The 23,045-nt window shown below is 43.6% G+C and overlaps 1 protein-coding gene across 7 annotated transcripts in view; it reads right to left on the bottom strand.

Moving 5' to 3' along the window:
- TLR3 (toll like receptor 3) overlaps window positions 1-23,045 on the bottom strand; it is a 243,377-nt gene that overhangs the window by 201,565 nt on the left and 18,767 nt on the right. The gene's annotated exons all lie outside the window — the stretch shown is intronic.

The raw sequence follows: 23,045 nt of genomic DNA, 5'->3' as shown, positions 1-23,045 counted from the left end.
ATTCTCTTTCTGAAGTTCACTGACCTGCTCCTTGTCCTCTCCGCGGCTAGAGCCAAGCGCCAAGTTTCCTGGTTGGGCCAGAGAGTTTTCCTTGCTCAGGATGTTTCCAATGCTACCGCAGCAAGAAGGAAGGAATTTTTGAGCCTCCGTACACCCTTACGTGCTCTTGGTGCCAGATTTGGTCTTTTCCATCCTTGTACCTTCAAAGTCACTCATCAGAATAAGACTTGGACTTTTCAAGATCCTGCGGAGCTTAAAAACTTTATTCACATACAGTCCAACGTTGGCATGGATACTTCCGCCTCTACTAGTGGCTGAACGCTCCTCTCCTTTTTTCTTACAGGGTGTTCCTGATAATGTTTCTGCATTGCCATGCCTTGTTATGATGTTGGTTTTTCTCACTCTGTTTTACTCTTAAGAGCTTTTTGATATGTTCTCTCACTGTCTTTGATTAATCCTGCTGGTTGCTCTCTTTTGCGCAACCTTTGTTTTTTCCATTTTTATTATTGCCCACAATTTTGGGCTGTCTGCATCCCATTGTTCATTGTTTATTCTTCTATTTACGTGTCCCTTGTCCTCATCAGCGCTTTTTATTCATTTATTCTTGTGTTTGTTTTCCTTGCCCAGATCGACTAAGGTGTTCCCTTCTTCCCTCATGTGAGTCGTGTTTCCCATTTTGTCCTGGTGCGGTCGGATTGTCCTCCTGGTTTCGGGAGGTCATGCTTGTATTGTTGCGTCATCCACTGCCCCGATATCCTCTCCGTGTTCCCTTCAGGTATGTTACTTTCAGTCGTCCTTTATGGATTTGTACTGTCTCTTCTTGTATCTTCTTCTCTTCACCTTTCCCCTCTCTTCCCTTCTTTATTCTTACTTTCTTTATTCTTCGTTTCCCTTACCTTGCTTGAGCTTCCTTTTCTTGTATCTATTCTTTTCTATACCTATCTTTTACAAATGTTTCACTTTTCCCCCATTGCTGTAGTTATTGTTTCTGAAAATGTTATTCACTGTTTAAGTTCAGAGTAATTTCTTGGAATGTGAAAGGTTTTATTAACCCTATCAAACGTCAGAGAATTATTTCCCACCTTGCTACTTACAATCCTGACATAGTTCTCTTACAAGAGACGCATCTTTCGGAGACTGAGTCTCTCAAATTAAAACGTGGGTGGGTGGGAACGGTTCTATTTTCCCCTTCTACCAACAAGAAGAATGGAGTGGTTATTCTATGTCATAAAAAATTCGTATGTAAAGTCTTAACACAAGAGTCTGACTCTGATGGTAGATGGATTCTAGCTAAATTGTCAATTAACTCTATCCCTTTAACTGTGTTTAATGTTTATGGCCCTACGCATCCTGATTTACTTTTTTGGCCTTTAATTACTAGCAAATGTTTTCAATATAAAGATGACCTCTTCATTCTAGGTGGCGACTGCAACCAGATTGTGGACCCCTTTATTGATCGTAAGTCAAGTGTTCGTTTCATACCCCACAAACCCCACAAACAATTTCTCGACACCATTTCTCAAACATCTCTCATTGATTCTTGGAGACTTTCGCACCCTGACACACTTGATTATTCCTTTTTCTCTCCTCCTCACTCCTCTTTCTCTCGTCTTGATTATATCTTTCTTTCTCTTTCCTTGTCGCAAAATTTGCTGTCGTCTTCTATTGAACCTATACTTATCTCTGACCATACTCCTATTGTAACAGATCTTGACCTTCTCTCCCCTCCTCCCAGATCCTCTCGTTGGCGCTTTAACAACTCTTTACTTACTGATCCCCTTTTCTCCTCTTCCTTCCGCTCTTTTGCTACTGATTTCTTTCTATTAAATGATGTTTCTAATATTTCCCCTCATCTTCTCTGGGACTCCTTTAAAGCCACTGCGCGCGGATTTGTCATTGATTTTGTTTCCAAAAAAAAGAAACGCTTTCTTCAGAAGCGGAAAGATACATTAGCTCATATTAAGTCTCTGGAGCGCCAGTTCTATTCTTCCTCTAAGAATTCTGTACCTCAGGAACTTATTCGTGCCAAACTAGATTTTAACAAATCAACTACCGATAATGCCTCGTCAATGCTTCTTCGGAGTTCTGCCCGGTTTTATGGTGGTCGCAACAAATCTGGGAAGCTTTTAGCCAATTATCTCAAATCACGCAAAGAACGTTCATTCATTGACTCCATCTACTCCTCTGATAATACTTTATTGCATAAACCTCAGGATATTCTTGAACAATTTCAATTATTTTATCGTACCCTTTATACACCTGAGTCTTCTCCCTCTCCCTCTCTTGTCCAAGCCTACCTAGATAAACTTCCTAAGCCCTTGATGTCTCATCTTCATTTCCCGGATCTGGAAGTTGACCTTTCTTTACATGAGCTCTCCACGGCGTTGGCTATTCTTACCAAGGGCAAAACTCCAGGTCCTGATGGCTTTTCAGTTGAATTTTATTTACATTTTTCTGACCTGTTACTTCCTAAACTCCTGTCTCTTTTTCAATCGTTTCATTCATCGGGGAGAGCGGAAGGTACGTTTCAAGAAGCTACCATCTGCCTTATCCCTAAAGACGGTCGCGATCCTAAATACTGTAAGAACTATCGCCCGATTTCTTTAGTGAATGTTGATTATAAGTTGTTTGCCAAAGTATTGGCTCTACGCCTAGATCCCTTAATGCCCCACCTCATTGGTAAGGAGCAGTGTGGCTTTGTGAAGGGTCGGTTGACATCTGATAATTCTCGTCTCTTCCTTAATGTACTAAATAAAGTTCCATCTCTTTCTATTCCCTTAGCGGCAATCTCGGTTGACGCAGAGAAAGCCTTTGATAGAGTTGACTGGTCTTTCCTATTTGCTTCATTGCGCTGGCATGGCTTTGGTCCTCGCTTCATCTCTCTTATCTCTCTGTTATATTCTGCCCCTAAGGCTTCAGTCCTGGTCAATGGTCAAGTCTCTTCGTATTTCCCTCTTCAGCGTGGGGTTCGTCAAGGTTGCCCTTTATCTCCCTTGCTTTTTGTTCTTGCCCTTGAACCCTTTCTGTCGTCTATCCGGAACAATAATGCCATCGCTGGTTTTCCTTATGGTGACAAGCAACTGAAACTCTCTGCATACGCAGACGATATTCTTCTTTTCAACTCTGCTCCAGAATCATCTATTCCCCCATTGCTGTCCGAATTCGAGTTTTTCTCACAGGTTTCTGGTTATAAAATTAATTCCGATAAAACTGAAATTCTTCCCCTTACGAAATTTTGCACTCCTCATGCCTTTGCCCCCACGGGCTTTGCTTGGAATGGCTCTAAAATTAAATATTTAGGAGTATGGTTTTCTAACTCTGTTTCTTCTTCAATTGCTCTTAATATGTCAGCGGTTTTGTCCCGCATTGAACGTTTACTTTCTTCTTGGAATCCTCTTTTCCTTTCTTGGTGGGGGAGATTAGACTCCATCAAAATGATGATCGCTCCCATTTTAATTTACGTTCTTTCTATGCTACCTGTCCATATCCCCGCAATTTTCTTTAAACGTATAGATTCTTGTTTGTCTCGCTTCCTTTGGAACAAGAAAAGATCTAGAATCTCTTTGGCGTCACTCCGTAAATCAAAGGCCAATGGTGGGGTCAACTTTCCAGATTTCCGTCTGTATCATAAATCTTTTTCCCTTCGCCAGGCATCTAGATGGCTTGCTTCTGTCCCTTCTGCTTTTGCCCCTATTTGGCTTTCCATCGAGCATATATTATTACTACCCTTTTCTTTTGGGGAGGTTATTCGCTTCTCTGCTAGGGTTCCACACTTGGCTCTTCCCTTATTTAAGCATACTTCTTCTCTTCTAAAGCCACTCTTCAACCCTACACCTATTACTCGAGAGTCCTTCTTGAACTCCACTGTCTGGCATAACTCCCTTATTCTTATAAGAAATAGACCCATCTTCTGGAAGTCTTGGAGATCGCTGGGCATCATTTGGGTGAACCAGTTTTTTGACGGAGCATCCCCTTGTTCTTTTCCCCAGTTTCAGATGACCTTTCGCTGTCCGCGCTCCTTCTTCCAGAAGTTTGTTGCCCTAATGACGCTTATCCTGGATGTTTTTTACTCTCTTCCCCCCTCCCCTTCTTCGTTCTCCCAGGCACCTCTTCTTAAAATTCTCTTAACCTTACCCAAGGCGTCTCTTATCTACAAATTCTTTTCATCCCCTAATCCAGAGCGCCTTAAAACTAAGGTAGAACTTGCTTGGGAGGAAGACCTGGGTTGTGCTTGGTCCGTCGCCTTGTGGGACAAACTCTGGTCTAGATCTTTGAAAATTTCTCGTTCGGCCTCTCTTACTCAATCTTTATTCTACTTATACCATAGACTATATCTCTCTCCACTCTCTCTAGCCCGTTTTTCTTCCTCTTCTGATTCTAGTTGTTGGACTTGTTCTGCCCCCAACGCTAATCTTTTTCACCTCTTGTTTTTATGTCCCTCTGTCTCTCAATTCTGGAACTCTGTCTGGCTCTATATCTCTCGTATTTTCACTCTCCCTTCTCCATTCTCAACTTCTATTCTCTTTTTAGGCAGCTTATCTGACTCTTTAAATCTCCCTCTATGTTCTCATGGTCTTTTTGACCTCATGCTTGCTCTCGCCTTTCAACACATTTCCTCCAACTGGAAAACCCTATCTAACCTTTCCATCCGTCACTGGTGGAATTCCTTGTGTCACTTTCACAGACTAGACACTGCCTTTGCTTCCCTCTGTAATCCTACACATAATAGGGATCTTTTTTGGCTACCTCTTACCACATACTTAGATCGGATGATCCCGAGGAAGATTCCCGCCATCACTTCGGAAAACTTCAAACCACCTTGAGGGAGTTACTCCTCCTTCTCCTACTTTAATAATATCAGATTGGTTTATGACACTATTGGGTTTGCTGTGTAACATTTTGATTGTTGTATTGCCTACAGCTTTCATTCCTTTCTTATAGCAAGGTTTTAGGATCTTTTATTATATAATATGTTCTTGCCGTTCCCCTTTTCCCCCTTTTATTTTCCTGGTCCTCCTTTCCCTTTTTCCCGTCCCATTTTTCCTTAAAACTTTATAAAATGCTTTGTTCTATCTTTTAATGACATTAGCTTGTTCAATGTAATTTATTCCATTTATCTTTCTCTTATATTGCGGCTGATGCCTATGTATTTATTCCTTCTTGAATAAAGCTTTTCAAACAAAAAAAAAAAAAAAAAAAGAACAAGCATTTACAATGCAATGGTCTCGGCATTGGTAAAGTTAGAGCTATTGGCATTGCTCATGACATTATTTTTGTTTATGTTTTTGTTTTTAAAACATTTAAAGAAACGGCATTGTCATGAGCACTGCCAATAGCTCTAACTTTAACAATGCAGAGACCGTTGCATTGTAAATGCTTGTTTAGGCATAGGGAGATTTAAGTGATTTGCCCTGAATCACTGAATGTTGAGCTGACGCGGAGACTCAAACCTGGTTCTCCAGTTCCAAACTCTGAAGATTTGGCCGTAATACCACATCCAGCCACACAGACTTTCACTGCAGGCCCGCTGAAATACCAGGAGGGGAATAAAAACTGATGCAGCAGTTTGCCCCGAGCCCCACACAGTTTTACCACCCTGTCTACAGTTCTGCAAAACGTCAGATGGGATGATGCTTGGGAGTTGTTGTACTGCATTGAAACGCTACGCGATTTCTCGGCTCCCCACTGCGAGTTTCTCCCTCGCCCCACTGTTGGTCTCCCCCGCCCCGCTGTTGGTCTCCCCCTGACCCAATGCCCGTCTCTTTCTAAAGCAGGCTTCTCCAATGAGCAGCTCCCCACCTGCCTCTACGTAGCTCTCCTGTGTTCAGGCCGGCATAGTAAATTAGAGGCTTTTGCTTGGCTGAATTAAGAGATGTATATCAAAACCGAAACATGAATTTGAGACACAAATGTGTGCATTTGCATGACTCATAAGTCCAGAGCCTAATGTTTAGAGAAAAATATTTTAAATGCTGATAAATCATGCGGAGTGGGAAAGACGTATTGCTAATATGATCACCTGGGTGTCAGGGGAGTATGTATTACCCATGCAGGGGCATTCCAAATTCATAAGGCCTTTTTACATTACAGCCGGCAGTCTTGTCTGATAATCTGGGGTGACCACTGCTGTTAATAATGCATGGGGGGGCCACTAATGTAATCGTGCCTCAGGAGGTCAATATTACTACACTAATAATCTTCAATAGTAGCTCGGGATTTGGAAACTTTTTACACAAAATGCAGTGGTGTAAAAAGCCAATATGTCAAATGAAATATGAAAACTTGTTCACAAGCCGCAGTGATGTATTTTAAATGTTACAGTGCCCTGTGAAATATGCTTTTATGTTTTGCAATGGGCCATTGCTTAATAAAGTTCTAATCACGAAAGAAACAAAGCCTGAATATTCTCAATCCGATAAGCGCTGTTTGTTGGCTGCATACTGCAGAGAAGACCTTTATTAATGGCTCCCTTCTGAATACAGAATTAGTTTTCAGTAAAGCATTGGTTTCTTTTCTGAAATGATTAACTATATATCCAGTAATTAGCTCTTGTTTTACACAACACACAAAATAAAAAAATCAAATGGCTCACTATTTTGCTCACATTTTCAATGAACATTTCGCCTTTTTAAAAAATAAACCTGCTTAACTGTCCTCAATTAAACTTATAATACATACAAAGCACTTGGCCGCCTGCCTTGTGGTTTCACCCAGCTTTAGGCCAGGAGCTTTCTGTCATCACACCATAAACACGCATAAAAGATGTTAATGCCTTCCACTGATCCTCATTTCAGTGACCACCATTCCCCACTAAAGAAAGTGTTAGCAGGGATTTATAAATTAAGCGAGGGACCAGAAATCGAAAAAGGCCCAAACATTTCTACAGCACGTTCAAAACGAGCTAAGTAATCGTTCCGACCTTCTGAACATGTTAAATCATTTGGAGAAAAAAAAAAATTATACCCCGAGGCATCCAGATGACTTGCTCACTTAGTTCAGAAGACAAAAATAACTTTCTGTGACTAATGCAAGCACCAACAGAGCTTACACACATTCACTGTTGCAAAACCCAGTAATTGGGAGGTTTTTTCCTTAGTCAAGATTGGAATACATGCAAACAGTTTATGTAGCAATTTTATGGAACCTTTGCACAACACACATAAATAAAAAATAAAACGGGGGAGAGCAAGGGACTGTGACAAAGATTCATTTAAGAACACACGAGCAGGCCATATGAATCACTCTGCAACTTCCCTAACCCACAAGTCCCACCTTTTCCAGCGGCTGGGGCCACCTCAAAAATGCATCTAAAGGCAAAACTCCACCTAAAGGAGCCAGGGGCTCACGAAGTATGCATATATTCCAAAGAGAAACTGCGATTTCGTCCCTCGCACTTATAGCTAGATATGTTTTGAACAAGGCGACGTCACACAACTCCGTCCTTCGAAATGAAGGTTAATTATCGTCATCAGTGCTGCACTTTGGAAGAGATGGGTCTCCCTGCAGAGGGTGAACTGGCGGGTGGGCGCAGGTGTCACACCGTGAGGATGCAAGCAAATGCAAACATTGTGAACATCCGGAAAAGGGAGGAGGGGCTAAAGGGGGTCATGTCAGAGGGTGGCAGTGGTGTAGCGAATAGGGCGGTCGAGTGATGAAAATTGGTACATGGGGTGGGTGTAAGGTCACAAAGGGAATGACAGCTGGTTGGGTAGAATGAAAGGTTGCAGGGTGGAGCAGACAAGGAAGAGCAAGGTTATATGGCCAAGAATTCCGGCACACGAAACAGACATGCATATAGTGCGAATGAAGGGTGGCACAAGTAAGAGACAGGGGTTTCCAGTAGGAATGAAGGCTGGCATAAGCACTATGAGGTGGAGGTACAGCGAGGAGGGTGGTAAAGAAAGAGAATATAAATGGCACAGACTGGAAGGAGGGTGGTGGTGCTGGAAGGAGGGTGGTGGTGCTGGAGTGTGGCTGGCAGTGCGAGCAGAGTGCAATGGGCACGGAAGGTGGTATAGACCGTCAGGAGGGTACTACAGGAAGCTGAGGGTGGTAGTATAGGCAGGAAGGTGAACAGTACAGAGATGATGGATGCAAAGGGACACAGAAGCAGGGTGATATGGAAAGGAGGGCTGTATAGACAAGAGTGAGGGTGGTACAAGGAGCAGCACCGTAGGGGTGTTAGACAGGAGGACACGAAGCAATGCGGGTTGTGTGGATCGGACAGGCAGGAGGGGACAGCAGAAAAACGGTGGGTAAGGTGGTGCAAATCAGAGAGTCAGGAAGCAGAAAAGTGGGACAGGCCAAATAGTGAGTAAGGGACAAAGCAGGGTAGTGCGAGGTGGTGGGTAGGAAGGTCCTAAAGGCAGGTAGGAGAGTGCTATACTTGTAACAGAGGTGTAAGGGGATGTTTCAAAGGCCAGGGCGGCATTAACAGCACAGCCCTCCCCCCAGCAACGGGGCTATAGAGATATTTACAGTATTTAAAGGGAAGGGGGGCACAGGCAGTAGAAGAAGTGCAACCAGGGCAAATGGGGGTCCTTGCAAATAAATGCAACCGGGTAAAGGAGAGGCATTGAGTGTGTACCGGGGGGTGGAGGATAAGGGTACACTCAGCGGGGAAGAGGGGGAGACTGTCTCTGCTGAGGGTACAGACAGGAGGATGCTAATGTACCGGCATGATGGGGGACGGAGTAAGAAGAGGCCTGATAGGCACAGACAGCGGGACAGCCAGAGATGGGTCGGGTGAGAAGGGCACAGTGAGGACGGGAACAGAGTAAAGAAGAGGGGTGAGAGGCACAGGGCACCCTCAGGGACCCAATCACTCACCACGTCGGAGGACCCGCCCTCCCCGCTGCGGGTCTTGGTCTCTGGGATGGAGAAGTGCATGTCCCCGTCTCGCGCGCCCCGCTCCTCTCCAGGCACGGCACGCGCCGTCTCGCGCCTGCCCCTCCCACACCTTCCCCTCTCCTGGAACGCGCCGGGCACCCTGGTGCAAACAACTTCTCGCCACTAACTTCCGGTCGCCATCATGGATTGGGAAAGGAGCCCTCAAGGCAGAGGTGGCGCGATCCCACTCAAGGCAGAGGTGGCGCAATCCCAGTGGTAGCGGTTTATGAACGTTAACTGCGCAAGAGATAGTGTTCGCAGCTAAGAATCGGTTCTTGAACATACGGATGTGTTATCTTGCAGGCACATTTTGCCTTTCGGATACAGTTTGTAGAGTTGTATCCTAACACTGGGAGGCGATAAGACAGTTTAAGGCGGCGGTATCTGAATGTGAGCAAACTACAGCTGCATACGCGCGTATCAAGTATGCCTGTAACTTGATGGGGGAGAGGGCCAGAGGTGCGGCGTCTGTGACAGGAAAGTGATGCCTCCTTTAACAAAGAAAAAAAACAAGGAGATCAGGTGAGGGAGCAACGCCGGGACACCACCGCCTTTCTCCGAGGCACAGCAGAAAATGCCTCGGAGAAACGCCACGTCCTTTTCGGATTTGGGGGCGTGTTTTGCTGTTGTCTCCTCCCTGAGACTTCTCGCAAAAAACACGCCCCCCGATCCGAAAAGGACGGGGCTTCAACGGAGTGACTGGACCTCTTCTCCAGTGGCTGGCCAGCATTTAAGAGGCCAGCCAATGGAGAACAGGAGAGAAATGGGGCAGGTGCAAGCCCCTCTTCTCAAAGTCATTAAATCTCGGAGCGAGACTGCGCAAGCGCAGCCTTCGCAGCCGAGACCTAAAAATGAATGCAGGAAATGTCCATATCGTGGACATAGGCAATATGTTGCCAAGCAGCAGAGACAGACTTCTGTAGAGGATAAGGTAATTTTGCCTTCAATGATAGCTAAGAGGTAGTGAATCAGTTAGTGAGAAGTGACCCCTTTGAAAGACAGAGTTGAGCTTCTTGCATCTTTGTGATAGACCCTGAGTTCCCTAGCTGAATTGCCAGAGAATTATGACAAGAGACCACTGCAGCCTTATTAAATAAACAATTAAAAACGTATCATCAAATTAAAAAAGCAACAAGCTACGGAATAAAAGGTAATGAGATATTGACACTCAGTACAATATGTGAAGTTTCTAGCTAAACAATCAAATTACGGACTAATCAGACCTTGTTAGTGTGGTGATTATTTTAACAAATAGACCATGAAGCACTGCACTAATTTGACAGTATCATCACAAACCCCTTAATGTTGAAACTGGTATTTCAGTTTAAAATGAAATAAATGTTGGATGTTTAAAAGAAAAAAATGTGTAGTCGGTGATCCATTGCTGTTTTGACTACACTGAATAATACATGTCAACCCTACAATTGGGAATAGTTGTATAAATATTAACCACGTTTATTTGGCCTAACTGGTGCTAAAGACCAGAGTAAAGACATTTTTACTTGATATTTTATTGATATCCACGTCAAAGGGGCTCGCGCATTTAGTCACTGAAATGGGTTGTGCCAGTTATAGAGCTCATCACTATTGGGCCGGTTCAGATCTTATTCCAAATAGTGATTTGGAAAACAGTTTGGCAGTTGCTGTAACATGCAGTAATGGATGAGGCCTCCTTGTGATCTGAGCGAGAAAGTTTGGTGTCACTCATCGCCTTTTCATGGTTCTCTTACAATGCTGCCAAATGAGATGTGCTCTGTAGAAACCATTTTCACTCTGGCCAGGCATTCAGCGAGGTGAAAGCGGAGCATCTGGTTAAGTAAGCATAGGAGAATTACACTTTGCATTTAGACAAGCATTACTTAAGTGCAGCCTTTTGGGAGTATTGATTGCTTGAAGTGCTTGGACAATGGTGTGTACGTTTTAATATTTCGTTGGTATCTAGAACAAGCATCTGCTGCATTGTGGGCAGTAGATTTGATTTTGGTTCTGCATTTACCTGTATTAGTGAAGTTGATGAAAGCATTGTCAGAACAAAGTTTCAGGTAATCGGATATACAGAGGCTTGTGATCAAGATGAGATCTCTGTTCCAGCCTCGCGGGTCAGGTTAACTATTCTTGTGAAGCAAAGGTTGCCCATGCGGTGAACCACTTTTTGGCCACAAGAGGTTTAGGGGAGGGGGGGGGGGGGGGGGGGGGGCAGGTCCGTGCCCAAATGATCATGTCCTACAGGACATTGAAATACCACCTCATTTTCAACTTTTCTTTTTGTTCCAAGCCAATGATTTCGTAGAAAATGTGGCATGCATATTTTAACAAGCATTGAAAAAGCCAATAGGTCTCACCTCTGTGAGATCTATTTGCTTTGTCAATGTTTGTTTAGTCGTGTTTTATAGCAGTCCAGCATGGTATAAAAAAGTAAAGCTATGATGCAGTCCCGCTGGCCGCTTTATAGCACTGTTTTTAATTTCAACCATGCTGCACAGTACACAGGCAGCTGTACAACATGACAAAGAAAACATTGACAAAGCCAAATAGCGCTTCTATTTGGCTTTCCAGTGTTTAAGACATGTTGCACAACTGCGTGGCTGCTATAGAGCATGCCTGAAAGAGGAAAAAGATTGATCTGATGCAGCCTGCATTGACTGCCATTGCACTTTTTTAATGTTACTTATTTTACTTTTAGCCATGCTGCACAGCAGCTGTGCTGCTATCTAATATGGCCAAGAAAAATTAAACAACTTGACAAAGTTCATAAATTTCAAATAGACGAGACCTATTGGATTTAACCAATGGTTATTTCACATGGAGAGATGTGTTTGCTATCCTTTTATCTGAACTCATGGTTCGCATATATTGCAATTCTATCTACTGACTGATACTCTTACTGTGATACAGCTGAAAGGAGAAGGCCACACGATTTCAGAGGTTTTCTAATATGCATACAAAAGTGCTTCCTTTACAGAGTTAAATACAAATATCTCAATATATATGTCTGAAAAATGGAAGGTACAATCAAGGAACTTAAATCTGTAGATGTCAACGGCCATCACCCCCATTCTAAAAATGGTTACAGCACCGATACCAGTAAATGACACAAGTCTGAGGACACTGAACATATATAATGAAAGGCTATTCCAGGCTGAAAGTGAGTGTGTGAAATCCACAGTGTTATGGGAAGGGCCACTCAAACTATGTGGCAGGAGAGGCAAAATTATGCGGCAGGGTTGAGCAAATTATTCTGCAAGAAAAGCCAAATTATGCGGCATAATGCGGCACATTTTCGGATAGTTATACTTCATTCTTTTTACACTTGTTAACACTTCTGGGCATTGGTTACACCTTGCTAGTACCACTGTAACTCCCAAATATAGCAATAAGCAGCAGAAATCTGCCCACTTATCCTCTGCAAATGGCTTCCCACTGTGCGACAGTACACGCTGCTGTTTTTGTTTTTAGTACATTTTGAACCATTTGAGATAGAAATATTTGTTTTTTGTTAAAATCAGCAGAATATGCAGCAGATGATTGATTATGTGGCAAATCTATTATCATGCAAAAAACACTGCAGCCAGAATAATAACATAATTCCAGTGGCCCTGGTTATGGGCAGGTTTTATCACTAGACATGGACACGAGTGCGAATGGGAGTTCTGTGAACCAGATCAGGAAACGAAATGACTTTACCAGCCTGGCTAGAATGTAATCTGCTATCTTTACAATAACAACTCATTTTTAGTTCGCGTTGTGTACTTTTGAGTTGTAAATATTTGCATGTTTCAGCAGCGAGCATTTAACTCAGGGGGTCACCCTGCTCGCTTAGAGATTCACAGAGCCTCAGAGCTAAGGACTATAAGAAATGTCTGGGCTTCTTTGATGTGTATGACAGCTCGCTGGAAGTTTACACAGAGCTGCACGTGGCCAGTAGGGTGAGGTGGTGCTTGTCCTTTCTTTTTTACTTCAAAGCTTCGCATAGCAGAGCTGCTAACAGGGCCTCAATCAGCTCCATGTCCGTTTTTAGGTGTCGCCTTGCTATCGCGTAAGCGATCGCAAAGCAAGACTATAGTAAGGGGCATTTAAAAGTGCTCCAAAAAGCGGATTGCATGGCGAGCACGCGCACAATCCCGCGCATCGTGCCGCCATGCAATCCGTTTGGCATCGCACTTCAAAGGGTCCGCTCCCCCGCCTGGAATGCGCTCCCCCGCCCCCGCCAAGCTACGCTCCGCCGGGCTGGTCTTGTTAAAGTAAGCAACTTTCAATCCAACACTCAGGAGGAGTACGGGTTACAGTAATCCCTTACCAGCCAACCCGGGAGCGACGATAGCAGGGTTTAGGCGTGGCAAACAGACAAACATTTCAAGATGAAGCAATGCAGCCCCCGGAGTACGGCATTTATCAAAAATGTGGCAATGTATCTCAATTCCTTCCATTCCAGGAGCGGGCAAATCGCCAAATTAAAAGCTCCACGGCAACCAAAACAAAGTTAGACCTAGCACCCCTTTAAACGGAAGACGGGGGAGAGAGAGACTACAAGCCTGACAAATCCCATAACCCACGTTTATCAGCGGAGACCCACGTTTATCAGCAGACATAGCCTCGGTTTTTCGAATTCGATGCTTTAATCCTCACAATAGGTTGCCACACGTTAGGTTCCAAAGACACTGCCCAACAAAGACAACTCTTGTAACTAAAACAGTACTTCGCGTCAGGAATATTTCATAAAAAGACCACAGAAAAATCATGCAAGAAACAGGCTTCACTTATCTTCTTACATTATAGGAAATTTTAATTTTTAAAATTCTCACGAGCTGACTTACAAGCAGTTGCCCAGTGTTCGCAGCCTATATTAAGATAGTTCGAGCAAGAACACCGAAGGAAACAAATTTGAGTACTGGCTGGAAACAGCTGGCTTTTTCCTGACAGACAGGAAGCTGATGGGGAGACGGGGTGAAATAATTGCGGAGAGGATACAGACTTCACTTCTGGCCACGGAGTCACGGCTCACAAAGTAGCCTGTTGTGGCTGCTGAATCTCATGTTGCTGCAACCCTACCTCCCTTCCAGTCCCCGTACATTCCCTCTACCATCTGCTTCAGCAAACACCTGGCAGCCTCACGACTAAAGGACAAGCCTACCCCATGATATGCAAGCAGTCGGGGGCAGCGAGAGTGATCAATATCTTGCAGAAGGCATTAATTAAACTTCTCTTTAAGTTTCCTTCAATGGCCGAAACTGTGGGATACAAATTAATATTTTGAAAGTCCTGTTTTCTTTGCCTTGCATGACATTCTGCTCCACAAGGGAACCAAGCTCTCAGGAAGACCCACAGCGTTGAGACTGGAGGCCTTCATCGTTGACAGAGCACCCTTGCACCTCTCCTCCCCCTTTATCGGCAGGGTATTTTAGAGGCCAGGGTAAGGACCCGGAATACCAGATTTACTGCCCTGGGCACTGCTGATCACAGCATCAATTTGAGGGGAAAAGGCTCTGGACTCAGCCACATTCCTACAAGACTTAACACAGCTTCCTATCCATACACTGATCCAACTGTAAATCGAATCACTAGCTAATCCAAGGAAGAGGTGTTTAGCAAATTGTAACTATCGCCTCCCCAGCTTGCACTCAAACAAGAACCCCCCCCCCTCTTGGGCCCTTTACCTCAACAGTGCTCAACCCAAGCAAGGAGTAGGATGAGTCTGTACTAGTGCTTTCGGAGTCCGAGTTGTCTGCACATTCGGTATCAAGCATGAAGACATCCTTTTGAGGATCTGCCCCTGTGACCACCTGACCGTAGTTTCATTTAGAAAGGAGGTATACAATCATTTGCAACGCAATAGGTCTCGCATTTACGCGAGTTTGAGCTATTGACATTGCAAATGACAATGCCTTTTATTTTTGTTTTCATTTTTAAAACATAACTAAAAGGCATTGTCATTTACAATGCCAATAGCTTAAACTCGCGTAAATGCGAGACGTATTGCATTGCAAATGCTTGTCTTTATAAGCACCAATTAAACAAAGCATTGCCCAGCCTTTCACACAGCGGCGAGAACACCTGGAGATTTGCTTGAACTGGGAGCTGGGATGACCACCCTCAGCGTGAGCCTGTGCTGGCCCAGAAAGGCACATGACACAGTGACAAGTCGCATTTCATTCTTTCACAGAACTGCTCGCACTCTCACAAGGTTTGAAACAGGCTGAACTCTGGCCACACACGTGTTATTTAAGACACTGTCTTAATAGCACAGCCATAGGCTATTTATGAAAATATTTTAAAACACTGCAACCAAATCCATCATGTGCCAGGGTGTATAGTCATAAATGAATAGGATCACGACCAGCAGAGTGGAGCACACTCACTGAATGGAATCTTTGCCAAGAGAGGTCCCTATGAAGAAAATAATTAAGGTGGACTTGTGTAATGTAAATGGTGATAATGTAATGTGTTACAAAACCTTCAAGTCTTACCATGTGCTGCAACAACTTTAGGCTACATTGAGGCGCTATGTGGGTATCTCTACATCACTATGCAGTACTCACAAATGCAAACGTTTTAACTGAAGGGTTTGAAAAACGGGGGCATCCAACCACATGATGTAAATTGCAACATATGGCAAGTCACTGAGTCCCCCAAAAAAGCTCTACTTAAGAAAAGAATCACTTGAATCTCTATATGAGTGACAATACTACTGTTCATGACCGTGATGCATTATTAAGGCACAAGACTGATTAAACGAGCGGCCGTGAAAGTGATCGCGATCAAACATCAAAGCGGCCGTGCGGCCGCGAAAGTGAAAGTGCTTGCGGTCAAGCGCAGCACCCGCGCACATGCACTGTAGCTCTAGGCTGACCTGGTAACACTTTTTGGAGCCCTCTCAAAAAGTCTCGCCAGACCAGCACATGCGCTGTGTCAGGTGAGACCTAAAAACCAGGAGTCTCTCAGGGGTTTTCAAGAGACCCATACCCACTAAAATTCACCAGTGGCATGTTTCATTATCGGGTCGACACTCAAGACACCTAGTGTGACTTAGTGGGCTAAGCCTCCCTCACAAGGGAGCACTTCTTAGTGAAATTGTCAGTGGGATGTGTGGTGTATGTAAAATTACCTCAAATATCCCAACATGATTGATTCAGTTTCTGGGAATTTGGATAAGGTTAAAAGCAAAAAGGGATGCTAACCGGGAACATATCAATGATCCCCTATGTCTCCAAACGATCATGTTCTACATGTTTCAGCCACCTAGGCCCAAGCTCAGTCTCATGGCTTTCCTCAGGACCGCTCTATGGCAGGTCTTATTCTCCTAAGTGTGGAGACAATATCCTATACTCAGTGTATCAGTGATCGCTATTAGTGATGTAATAGTGAAAACTGAATCACATTAAATGATGCAAGTTCATGAGTTACATATTCCCTGGGGCATTGGCCCAACACCTGTAAGGATGAAGAACAGAACGCTTTAATAGGGTGGGTAAAGAATCTATCCAGCTTGCTATAAAAAGTGGTTTTGAATGGAAAAAGGCTTTACGTGCTACTCTATGGTCATATCGTACTTCTCCCAATTCTGTTACGGGTCTATCTCCGTTTGAGATGTTACGAGGGAGAAAACCTGGTTCTAAGCTCCCGCCTTGGTGGTTGAAGGTGAAGAATTCTTATGATTCCACTTTGGATCTATCCCAAGTCAGGGAGCGTGTCCAGAAATATCAAGAGAAAATGAAGGATAATTTCTCGCGGCATCAATCTTCTGGTTCCAAAATTAAAGTGGGTGATTTTGTCTGTGTCAAGTTTGGTGATCTTACTAGCAGGAAGTGGGCAAGGGGTCTGATCCGGTTAAAGTTCTGGAAGTTTTCAGCAAAGCAGTAAGAGTAGATGGAGGCAAATTTTTGAATTTTAGACGCATATCTTTGTGTAGATTTGTTAGCTCACAGTTGGTCTCTCAACCCATTGTCTCTGAACCTACTGAAGAGAATGATAATAGTTCTAGTTTTTTTGACACGTATGATAATTCTATACCTAGTTCAAATGTTTCGGAGTCACGTTCTAACAGTACTGACAATTTTCAGAGTACAGTTCTGGCAATATTACTGAACGTTGCGATAATTTTCCTGAATCTGAGAGTCATAGGATTGAATTAAGGAAAAGCTCTCGCATTAAGCATGCTCCTGACAAATGAAAGATTTTATTCAATTTTAATGGATTATAGAAAAAAAAAATATATATATTATTTTTTTCTTTTCCTCTATATTGTAGTATTATTGTTTTTTAATAGGGGGGTGGTGTTCCTACCTAAGAATACCCATGGTTGCAGAATGTCATTTGTATTCTATTCCATGGAGATTCTAGGAGCGTTAAGTAAATGTTGCTGCCAGCTGTGCTTGTTAAGCTGTCTTCTCCAATAAACTTACTTTTCTTCAACGAACCTGCGTTGGAATTCACTTCAATTAACCCTAGAAAACGTAGGCAAGTATGAGAGAGCAAACCTCCAACGTCATACTTTAGACATTGTGTTTCTTCAAAAGCCACATCTCCTGCCAGAAATGACAAGCTCCTGGGCAAATAAGCAAGCATTCGTATCACCTTCCCCTACTCCTCCTATGCGAAGGGGTTGTCATTCGGGATAAGTGTGGGATCCCCTTCTGCCCTTTGAGTTCAACAATAGAACCCAACAGGAGATTTATTATACTAAGTGGTAAACTGGGGCCAAAGCCTGTAACACTTATAAATACCTATGGCCCCGAAACTGACAGTCCAGATATTTACCACACAGTATGGGGACTTATATGCTCAAAAACTAGAGGGTCGCAAATATGGGGCAAGGATTTCAACTCCACATTAAATGCACGTCTAGATAGATAATACACTCTGACCAGAGAACCTGTTAACACTGGTGCTGCACCCATTAACATATTGGAAGGGGGAGAACTCAGGTGTTGAAAAATCTACTCTCCCCCTTGCACGCCAGATTTTATCAGGCATTATGAAAGCACATTTTTTTGTACTTTAGAAGTGTGTAAAATCTGCTGATTGTAAAGTACTGTGTCTTCCCATTTCATGCTTTAGTTATGTATTTATTGAAAGTGATAGGTTTTAAACATGATTTCTGAAACATGCCTGCCCCCGTCCGGATGACAATGGTGTTAATGAACTAAGAGGCAAGTCAGGGTCATATGTATCCCATATGTGACTAGATTTGTATAATATATGGAGCAAAAGTTTAGTCTATTAAATCAAACACAAGTTTTTTGTACAGCAGTCAAGCAGAGCTCGCATATTTGAAGGTCCTATCATATGTGATGACAGTTGTTATGCCCCGCCTTGGCTATTCTCCGGTAGGCCACTCCTGGACACTGTCTTCCATCAAAAATCCGAAATGTTATTGAACACTATTTTAATGACAACAAGGGGTCAGTGGACACACTGGCATCACTATGGCAAGGCGTTAAGGCTGTACTGAAAGGCAAATGTATTTCTAAACAGCATGTTGTCCTTAAAACACTGAGGGCTGACCTCTCCAAGTTAGAATTCGATATAAATCAGCTGGAGACACGCCTGTCTACCTGGAGCTCAGAACAGGTATCAGGAAGAAATTCTCTAAATACACAGAAACAGGAGAGAGAACTACTTAAGAAAATACACATGAGCACACATTTACTGTGATGGGGGATGGCCTCAGAAAGCCCTAGCTAGCGATGTAAGAAAATCGTTAGCGGCCAACACAGTGACTTAAATCAACAACAAAGCAGATACCCCTCAACATGCAATGTAATACATTGAACTGACATTCTGACAATTTTTCACAGACATATACCCATCTTAAACCCCACAATTATGAAACTGCTTTAGCCTATTTTGATACGGTCGCACCAGCATGGCTAGTTGACGCCGAGTGGGAGTTTCTGTTCTACCCCATCACAATAGCAGATATCGCAGCAGCCATTAAAGAACTCCCCAATAAAAAGACCCAGCCTCCCAGCCGAAATCTACAAAACATATATAGATCTATTGGCACCACAATTACTGGCAGTCTATGAGGAAGCACCTGAGAAAGGTATGCTTTCTGACTCGATGCGAGAGGCCATAATAATTACATTGCTTTAGCCCTCCAAACTAGCTACCAAACATGATTCTTATAATAAACTGCAATATTGAAATACTTGCAAAGATCATAGTTAATCGCCTTATGCCATTACTGCCCACCATGGTACTCCCTGACCAATCGGGATTCCTTCTTGGCGGATCCCGCAATATTTGCTATCCTCCACCAACTAGACTCAGAGACGGAATCTGCAGCAGTCTTCCTGGCTGCTACCAAAGCATTCGACTCACTAGAGTGGAATTACATGTTGGTGGTGTTGAGAAGGCCTGGCATGCCCCGCCAATTCCTGCACCTGGTTAGATTCCCATATACTCCACCTACAGTGCGATTGTACCTCAATGGCAACCTTTCGACACCAATTCAAATACATAAAAGGTACCAGGCAGGGGTGTCCTCTTTCTCCCCTGTTTTGTTGGAACCTTTGGCTGCCACTCTTAGACAGCACTATAACCAATACTTCCTGAAATTCAGTAACAAACCAATCCTGGCCTCTTTATATTTCAGATGATATTACTCTGTATGTAAGAAACCTGTAGGAAGGTCTCAACCCCTTACTATTGGAATTTATTAGATTTGGTAAAACTTCCAATTCTCACTATCAAATTGAACAAGTCAATAATATTTCCAATCAATCCCTGCACAAATAAATTCAACTTAGACTTCATTGTGCTGGGCGCACCTTTTTAAAGGTGTGCCCAGCGCAATGAAGGGAAATGCGCTGTATTATAATGAATGCACTGCACCCAGGGCAGACGCAAACACACGTTGCCCTGAGGGCAGCTCATTCATGTGAAAACCGGAGCGGTAGCAGCCGCTCTGTGTTTTCACAGTGCAGGTGACAACCCTCCTCCACTTTTAAAGAGGGGATTAGAGAGCCCCTTGCAGGCGGGTGCAGTCAGTGACTGCACCTGCCAGCAAGGGGATGTCTGGGGGGTCCGTAGGACCCCCTTTACCCCTTGCAGAAGGCTGCTCTCAGGAGGGGCACTGACAGTGCACCATCTTTTAAATGACGCACTGTCAGTGCACCTGCTAAGGGCTTCTTTGCCTCTCTGCCTGTAATACAGCGCAGGAGCAAAGGGATTCCCTCATTTGCATGGGACACGCTCCCATGCAAATGAGGGAACCCACCCTTGAAAATATCGCTGGCACTGTATTTTCTCCAGCGCTATCGGTATTACAGTAGGGGCCGCAATGTGCCCCGGGGTGCACAAAGTGGGCACAAACGCCCGTTGCGCACCCAGCGCACGTCGTGTAGTACAACCCCCGGATTTTACACAATATTGACTGCACTGCCACAAATACTCTGCCCACTTAGTGTGGGAGAACGATACTGCAGAACAAACACCCTTATCTGTGGCACTGTGATCAGAACAACTCTCCAACAACGCCAAAATAAATACTGTGTGGTGTATAGTGCAGGTGTGGGACAGGATAAAGCAAAAAACAAACACCTTACTGTACTCGGCTGCTATTCCTTTGAGATCTCACCCACTTAGTATGATGGTGAAGAATAAAGCATACTCCCAACTTGGAAACCTTAAAATAACCAAATGGAGAAACCTCTACAAAGACAAAAATTCATAACATTAGACGACATTGCTCAACAAACCACTATAACTCCACTACATCACTATCTATTCGATATAATTAAAATTACAGGCAAAATACTCACACCTAACTTACCCCAGGAGCTTGACAGCTCGGGACCAATAGATGCAGCTACTCATCCCAGAAAACTTATCTCCATACTGTACAGTCATAACGAGGGTGCTCTCTGAGAGAAGTTAAACTGCTAAGGGGGCCTGGGAGGCGGACCTGGATCAACCACTGCCAGATGATACATGGTCTGACTGTCGTGCACAAATGGGCAAACTACTCTCTAGCAGTAGGCTGCTATTAATACATTTTAGATATGTTCATAGTTTATACTGCACCTCTGCAAAGCTTTGCAAATGGGGATTGAGGATCGATTCAAACTGTGAAAGATGCGGCAAGGAGGGAGCAGACTTAATTCACCTTGTATGGCAGTGTGGAAACATCCAGAACTATTGGTCCAAATGTTTTGATTTTTGAAGTAAGTGACTAATGTTAACATTCAACCAAGTCCTCTCTGCACTACTGGGATGGTTTAACAGATCCCATATGCAGACCATAAGTTTGTTGCCTTATTACTTGCGATGCATCTGGTGATGTGGCACTGGGAAAGTGGCAAATCCACCACCACCAACCAGTGGATACACAAACGTACTTACTGTAACGACAAAACCAAACTATATATTGACCTTCTGCCAGATGCAGCACGACCCACAGACATCTGGATATTATTTTTCAACTACCTGTTGATATCTCATGACATTGTAGTCAAATAAGGTTAAGTAGAAAGTTGGACTAAGATTGTGTTAAAAGTAACGCGGATGCAATTGCTCAGATCTAATACTACTGTTGTACTACCTTAGCTTATTGTCTGAACCCCAGTATGTAGTGTATTACAAAGCGTACACATACATGATCCGTGTTTGCCCATGACAACAAAAATCAGCACCAGGGATCCAGATATCGTTGCAGCTGGCACACTCAGAGTAGGGGTCCACGTCACCATGTGATAGACTTTTCTTCCCAAAACGATTTAAAATTAGATGCCTGTCACTTTGCCACTTAGCCCCCAAAACGCTATGGTTGATAGTCAAAATGTACTTATCAGAAATTTATAACTGTGCATGCTCTGTTGCAGTTGGATACTTTCTAGTCCACCACTGGAACTACAGATCAACAAAGCCCTACCATCTGTAGTAGCATTAGTATTGGAACCAATTTTTATCTTCGGCAAACAGCCTACTTACTTTTAAGCGTGTTTAGCATTTTAGTGCTATTGCGGTTGCTGACTTTGTGACAGGTGATTTCAATATTGAGTAAAGGAGCATACCGATTTCAGTTCGAGTTGGGGAGGGGAGGGTGAAAATGAGAAGCGCCCAATTGCACTGCCAAAGGGTGGTGTGTGGGGGGGCGCTGGGGAATTTTACACTGAGTTAAAAGTGAAGGCAGTCTGCCCTTACTGCCATTATTTTAATATACTGAGCTGTCTGGCAATGATGTCAACTGTGGCCTATACTTTACATAAAGATCTGCACACAAGGCACATTAGCCTACTAGGGTATCCTAATGGAACTGTAACCTGTGATTTAAAGGTGACACAAAGACACACACACCTGACCTTGATGTTGTACATGATGTCAACAAGAACCACATTGCTTTTATCTGTGTTATCTGGGATTGTAATAAGTAACCTCCAAGTTAGAAATGGCAATCTGCAGCAAGTGCATTAACCCCCTAAGTTATTTTTCGAGGATTTACATTTATATTAACTATTTGTTTTATCTTGCTAGTTTTGGAACCTGCATGTTACGCCGTACCTCTCTGCAAGATTTGCATTACCCCACTGAATTATCTTCCCATGCCGTGCACAAGGCCTAATTTGCAAACTGACAATGAGGACCATCATGATTATCGTTTCTCGCGTGATTCTGTCCACAATCAGCACACACAAAATCCACAATCTGGCAATACCGTGAAGTGCAGCGGGTGCTGTGCAAACTCACTGTGGCGAATCATTTAATTAGAAAAAGTTCGGAATAATTCTCCCTACCACCCATTGTGTTGTAATTGTTACTGGGGGCATGTCTCCAAAGCATATATTCGGGGCTATGTTCCTGTCTATATTTGGATTTAAAAGAAGGAGTATGTAATTGAAAAATGCCTCGGTCTGCTCCAAGCTCAAGGCCCGAGTATGGGTTTCCGTCGTATTTTACCATGACCGTGCTACTTGAATAAAAGGCCACTTTAGCAACCAGCAATATTACTTCTAACAAAATGGAGCGCGACGGTCCGCACCTGGAAAGACTGGCGGTTTGGTGTTGGTGACTAACAACGCAAACAATGCGAGAACTAGAGATAAGTGCTGTAAAAATGTTGTTCGCCAACACCACAAAAAAAAGTTGTTCATCTACTTCTCTGTAAACTTCGTCCTTCCCAACAGCGTGGCCGGTAACAGACCCCTGTTCACACGAGT

The sequence above is a fragment of the Triturus cristatus genome, chromosome 2_2 (genome assembly GCF_964204655.1).
Source record: "Triturus cristatus chromosome 2_2, aTriCri1.1, whole genome shotgun sequence".
NCBI lineage: Eukaryota > Metazoa > Chordata > Amphibia > Caudata > Salamandridae > Triturus > Triturus cristatus.
The sequence above is the reverse complement of the archived record's forward strand: the minus strand, read 5'-3'. Positions and strand labels throughout refer to the sequence as shown.